This window comes from Pyrgilauda ruficollis, unplaced genomic scaffold (genome assembly GCF_017590135.1).
Source record: "Pyrgilauda ruficollis isolate IOZ18807 unplaced genomic scaffold, ASM1759013v1 scaffold6, whole genome shotgun sequence".
In the NCBI taxonomy this organism is placed as follows: domain Eukaryota; kingdom Metazoa; phylum Chordata; class Aves; order Passeriformes; family Passeridae; genus Pyrgilauda; species Pyrgilauda ruficollis.
In genome coordinates this window covers 13,776,247-13,783,080 of record NW_024527710.1, presented here as the reverse complement: position 1 = coordinate 13,783,080, position 6,834 = coordinate 13,776,247, and positions in this window count along the sequence as shown.

Below are 6,834 nucleotides of genomic sequence, written 5' to 3'. Positions count from 1 at the left end.
TCGAGTAGGAAAGACCTGTGCTGGGAGCCTAAGAGTCCAAACCTCTTGAGTGACTGAAGCTTTTATTCACAGTTCCATGGAAGAAAATGTTGGCTTTTTTTCTGCACAGTTGCTAATAACTGCCTGCATGCCACACTTTGATAGAAACAATACTGTAAGTATTCATTACTAACGCCGTTCCTAGTGATCATTTAACCAGTTTTTGTTGTAAAATAAACGCCCTCGCTGATAATACCCTTGGAAAGAGGCGAGCAGACGGCGCTGCCGATGCAGTGCTGTGGCTTTGCCCTCTAGTGGCTGAGGGACTGGCCCGGCTCCGGTGGTGTCTGTCTTAATATGTTTTGATTACCTCATCAGCCTTGAATCTTTGATTTTTCTAAATTCTGTGCAGTCTTCATCCATTAAACTCAAGTACTACCTGCGCCAGAACAATGTGAATCAATAAAATCCTTGGCTTAAGATTCTCAGAATCCTATATTAAGGTTAACTCAGTATTAGTGAGTCATACGATAAAGCCACTAATACATGGGCACTTAATTAATCTATGATGCATTTTCCACCAGATAGGACTTAATCTCTTGGAAGGAAAAAGGCCTGCTAGGTCACCATCTCATTGTGTGAGTCAGTTTAACGTCATTCCATGCTGAATACCTATTCTTATTTTGTCCAGTTTGAATTTTAAATGTGCCATGTATCCTTAGGAGTTAAAAAAAAAAAAAAAAAAAAAAAAGTAAGGTTGCATGGTAATCCTTTTCAACAGTAAACTCAATAGGTTATGCATTTGAAAGGAGTAAAACTTCTTTACTGTCTATGCTGGCTAAATCTTGAAAAATCCATCACTTTTCTGTCCATACTTCAGACACTGGCCTAGGGTCTCTAAGAGATCTGTGTCTGTTGAGCTTTGGACATCTAGGACATCTCAATTTTTTCTCTTTCTCTCCCTCTGGCACCCATTTTAGATTATTACACCCATAAGGAAATAGCACTTACTCAATTAAATTGTTTGTCTTTCTTTCCCCCTCCATGTTTCCTGTATCTTTAGGATCTCTTGGCCAATTTCTGCCACGGCTGAAAAAGTGGTAAGTCTCAAAGGAAATTTAGTTCCTACAATTTTTGTGTCAATCCATGGCCAAAGACAGAGGGGCTGATCCAAAGCAAGTCCAACTCTGCTGGTCCATACTCAGACAGCAGGCAGTCAGCACCCTGGCCTTGCAGAGAATGTGGAGGGAGCTGAAGTCATTGTGGTAGCAGGGTCATCCTGGTCATGGCAGGGCTGAGGTTAGTGCAAGGAAGAGATGAGAGGTGAAGACACAAATCCATGCACAAACTCACTCATACTCACAAGACATCTTTTCAAGGGTTGTTGTTTGGACTTGGTATTTGAGCATGAGATGTGATACACAGGTAATTTGAAAGCCCCAGCTAAGCAAGAAGTCAAATTACAGTATTTAGTAGTTCCAATAAACAACTGGATCATTTAATTCTTATTGTTTATTTTGTTATTCATCCATATTTAGAAGGCCTGTAAATGCTTAAGTACCTTTTTGATTACATTCCTGTTCTGGTCAGAAGCTGGAAGTGGCTTTAGTGAATACTCATGGGGGTTCATGTATTTGTGAGGCTGTTCCAGGTGAACAAAAAACTTGCCAGGATCTGAAATTGGGAGAAACAGGTTGTTGTTCAATTCTTTGCTGCCTTGCTGAGTGACATTTAACCCCAATGATCCCCTCTCCCTGTGTGCAGTAAAAGTAGTTATATCTACAGCATGAGTAAGTTTTCCATGAGTCCTTAGGAAGGTCTGTGAAACCAGTTTGAGAGTCTCTTATGGAAAAGGTTATTATGATGATTACCTGAAAACCCATCATTTGTAAGATATGAAATCACCACCTAAATATGTGCTTTCTGGTTCAGAGACAAAAATGAATAGGAGTTTGAGACACTGACTCCATCTACAAAAATTCATCTCCCTAAAATGCTGACAGATATGTATTTTCCATTTGAAGATCTGAAAGTAATTTACAAATAGTTGAAACCTGCTAGTCACCCTGTGAGGATTAAATACCTGCTCTTTATCACTCAAAAAATGCATTTAAGGTTTTGGCCTGGAATTGTAGAACTCCTGATTTTACAACTTATCCCATGTATATTGGGGTATCCCTGGGATGTGCTATTATCTAATTTCCTCAGTCATGTAAAACTCTTTAAGGCTGATAGTACTCCAGGAATAATTTTGGAGCTGTGCCAGAGGATGGCGAATGAATTGAGGAGAATTGAGATTCTCATAGTTTGGATAAAAGCCATAATTCACGCCAGTTTGGTCTAAAGAAACCTGCCTCAAGTGTGATATGTTGGTGAAGAAGGAGGACCCAGCACAACTCTATAAAGAAGAACCTCACAACTTCTATAAAGAAGTTTCAGAGTTGTTGACAGCCCTACACACTTTTCCATATGCACCACCAAAATTTCTACACTTCACGACCAACAGCAAGCACAGTGGTGAAGAACAGGTGATTTTTAAACTGAGAGTCTCCAACCTAGACCAAAAAAAGGCCCTACAACAGAACTTAGAAGCTCACAAATAACATCTCAGGCATTTCTGTGGGCTTCAGTGGACATGCTTGGGGCACTCACTCCTAGAAGCAAGGCTTATGCAATGTGTTGGCTGGGAGCAAACCTCACCAGACACTGGCAGAGAGGAATTCCACCAGCAAACAGCAGCACAGAGGATGTTTTTTGGAGGATTTTTGAACGACTGTTTTTGTGAACAGAACCCACTCCCTTGAATGTCGGTGCTTCAGATGCAAGGAAAATTCTAAGGATGAAAGAATTTTAGAGAAATCGAAACACTACAATTCAAACTTGTCTTGATTTTAATTACATACAGTGCAAAACAGAACTGTTGCAAATTGAAAAATCACATCAACATCGGTATTATTAAATAACTCATTATTATGACTGTTAAAGTGATATCTTTTGATGTGTCTTTTCTTTCATTTCTTCCAGCACAACCATATTCTATGACCAAAAAAGCTGTCAGAATTTTTTACAGATTCAGTACACAAATTAAATAAATCTGTTCATCATTGTACTTATATAAATGAAGACACATTTTACAGAGAAAAACATATAATCATTTTAAATCCTGTTTTAGTTTGTGATGTCTTGTAACAGTGAGTTCCAGGCACTAATTGTGGCACTTTAAAAGTATTTTCTTCCAGCAGATGTAATCAGCTCTACTGTACAATTTAACTTAATACCCTTTTATTTTCTCATATAGGAAAAATTGTTCTCTGTGTAACCCTCAATTCTATTTCTGCTATGTACCTCCTTTTCCTTCTTCTGTAAATATTATTGTGTTTTCAATTTATCTTTAAATCTCAAGTTTCTCTGCATCTTTATATGGTGTCATTTTCAGCTTTTAATTCCTCAGTCCTATCCCTATTGACAGGGTGAGGGTTATGGGCAGAGCTGAGGGGGCTGTGTCACTGAGTTAGAGAAGCTCTGCTGTTCTGTGGTTGTGTGGAAAGCACCCAAAGAGAAATCGAAGTCCAAGGTGGGAACAAAGACAAAACAAACAGATGAAGGTCAGAAACTGCTACATCTGACTCCTTGTCAGCCTGTGCTGCCAGAGCACAGCAAACAGGGATGCGTCCCATCTCTGTGCCTCACTGGGGCCCATCAGTGTGCAGCACTGCGGTCCTGACGGGGAATGCTATAATATAATTTCTTCTCATTATTTCTTTCACCTATTCCTCCAGATCCACAGGTCTGTGAACCTGAGGGAGGAGAGGGAAAGCTGCTGGTCCCAGTAGGAGAAGGGAGTACGCAGAGAGAAGGAGCCCAGTGAGTGCTGGGGCAAAGGAAGGCAGAGGATGAGGGACAGCAGGAGCAGTGAGGACACACATCTTCACTGAAGCTCACAGCTTCTGTTTGAGGTAGGAAATACGTTTCAGACAAAGTTTTCAGTCCAAGTGTAGCGTTGTCAACTTGTCTATGGCCATGCAGCTACATATTTCCAGTCTGGTTTGTTTTGTTGTTTGAGGGACCTTTTTTTTGAGGATGTAAGTAAACAAAAGTATAAACCTTCATCTACAGTGCCTTTTTTTTTTCTTTTCAGTGCTAATGTGAAGGGTTTGATCTAATATCTATATATGAGTTTATTCTTTAGGTCATTGTAGATTCAAAGGAAGAGCTGAGTTTTCTTTAGGGAGGAACTGAAACTTACTTGAAAGGAAGTGATAGATGTAGTTGGCTCATTGTTATCTTAAGCATTTCCCTTCTTTGTTGCACTGGAGATAGATGAATAGCTGCTATGCATGGACATACATGACTCTCAAGCTCTGGTTAATGATTTTTGGTAATTAAATCATTCAAAGTGTGACTGAGTCAAACTCCACCAAAAGGGATTTTATTCTTGAAAGAATCTGGCAGGCATCGTTTTCGCAACACTTTCTTGGCTTATCTACTGTTGGCATTTGGGTCTTTTCCTCCCTACTGCTCCTCAATGACAATGGGTGCAGTGGGCATCAAAACCACCACCCTTTGTGCACAGAATATTTGAAGCTGTCTTTCAAAGGAGAAAGGCTCACACACCTGTGCTGCAGATTGCAGGCACATCTTTGTTTCTGAAATAACTCAGGAATATGTTGTTCTAATTCAACCACATTTGACTGAGGCAAGTGGTGACTGCTGCAGGGGAGGGCCAAAAACAGCTGCCACTGCTGAGGGCACGGAGAGGGAAGGCAGCCACTGCAGGAGCTTTCAGCAGCAGGTGGCTGTCAGTCAGCCACACACAGGCCTAAAATTCTTCATAGGGTTATTTCTCCTCTATCAGAAATGCCACAGGGAATACAGTGCTCATACCTCGGGGAAAAGGTGTGATGGGGGGCAGGTGAAGAATGGTTAAAAACATGGGCTGCTCTTTACATGGGCTCCTGCTTTCATCAGTTCTTGGAGCAGTGAAATGGTTCACACACACACACACAAAGCTTTAAGCACACCCTGAAGTATTTAAGGCATTTACGAAACTCCAAAGCATCTTGTTCATTTCAATTACTTCTCCACCCACATTCCTCATTGAATTAAAGGATATCCTACACACTCTTTTGTTTCACTTATTCCCCAAAGATTGTTTCATCGTACACCAAGCAAGGATCTTCAGCATATTCATAGTAACGTCTCAGTCACGGCGTTCAGCATTATGATGTTCCTGGCACAAGGGATGTTATTAAAGGATTGAATAGATTAATAGATGGCAGATCTCCCCAGGGCAGCACATCAGAAAATGGACATCAAAAGAACCTGGCTCAAAATGCAGAGGGTATTACAGGCTCCTGACAAATCCTACTCATTTGTGAATAGTAACACTGTCAGGCTGTGTTAGGGACATGTCCATCCTGGAACACCTACATAAAACTGTTTGCTTATCCAGTAAAAGCACTCCCATTTCAACATCCACCCCTCTAGTTGAAGACAGTATAATCTTCATTAGTCAAAAGTACTTTGGGCCCAAATCCAAATACAATCTTACTCAAATAATTACCAGCATCCCAAGGCTCAGGCTCTGTAGCCATCAAAATTAACTTTTTCTTCCACCATTTTTCATGAGCCCATCTGGATTGCCCTAGAAACCCCGAATGTGTGAGTCTCTTTTACAGGACATGTAGGTTGTCACATATTACAAGTCATCTTCACAGACCCTGACAGGATAACAGGCCACAGTGTGTGACAGGAAATTTTAAAAATTTCTATTTCCTTTTTCACCAAGAACTGGTCGGAATTTATTTTCTTAAAGCTATTTCAAACCATGAGTAACAATTCCTGAGCAGGCACTGAGGAAGGAGAAGCACATATACTGGCATGATGTCACCACCTGAATTATTCTGCTGAGATATAAAAATAGTTTGGAAGGCAGCACGGCCAAAATTACTGTATCATTTAATTACAACCTGCTTTCATGACAGGCCATCAGTTAATTAAGAGTGTCAAAATGCTGAATTGCCTCCAGCTTCTACATGCTTTGCAAATGACATGGAAGTCATCTTTTTAAATAGCAACAGCTTAACTGAAAATGTAGAACCCATAGTGAAAAGCTTTAAAAAATGAGGCAGTCAACTGAGCTGACCTGAAATTCCCCATGCCATAAATTCACTAGGGAAGACAGTTATAACCCATTTAATTTACTCTCTGAAGATCACATCCACATGACATCAAAACTCTTTTTCTGAAATTGATATAATTTTGAAGTGTTATAAAACAGGAGCCTGAAGTGACTGTGCTCTGTGCAGGTACACACAGGGCCTGGCTCCAACACTAGCACCTTCCCTCCAGGCTGCTACAGGCAACTGTAAAGCAGGAAAAGGCGTAGAAAAAAGGGTTTTTTAAATTTAGAAATAAGTCACCTTCACTGATTCTAAAGTACCACATATGACATGAAAGAAAATTCTCTGTAAAGGGAATAAAGTTGCTATAAACTTAGAAAAATGAAGGAATTGATTTACCCATTTGTTATATCTGATACCAAATCCCTTATTTTCTTTATAGAGTTTTATCGCTTTTTATTAAAGAAATTATTTTCTATGAATTATATAACAGTTTTATATAGATTGTAGCAGAACAAAAAAAGGAATAAAGTGAAAAGCAGTCTGGATGGAAAGGTTATGTTTCCAAGCACCAAAGGATAAGAGTAGTACCCATCTGCAGAAAGAAGCCAAACATCTTGAAACTGAAACAAAAACAGAGCAGTCCCTCTCCATTCTCCCTTTGGCAACGAGGGGGTTCTTTCATTGGACACACAGAAAAATATTGTTTGCTGGCTGAATTTTTCTTTTCTTC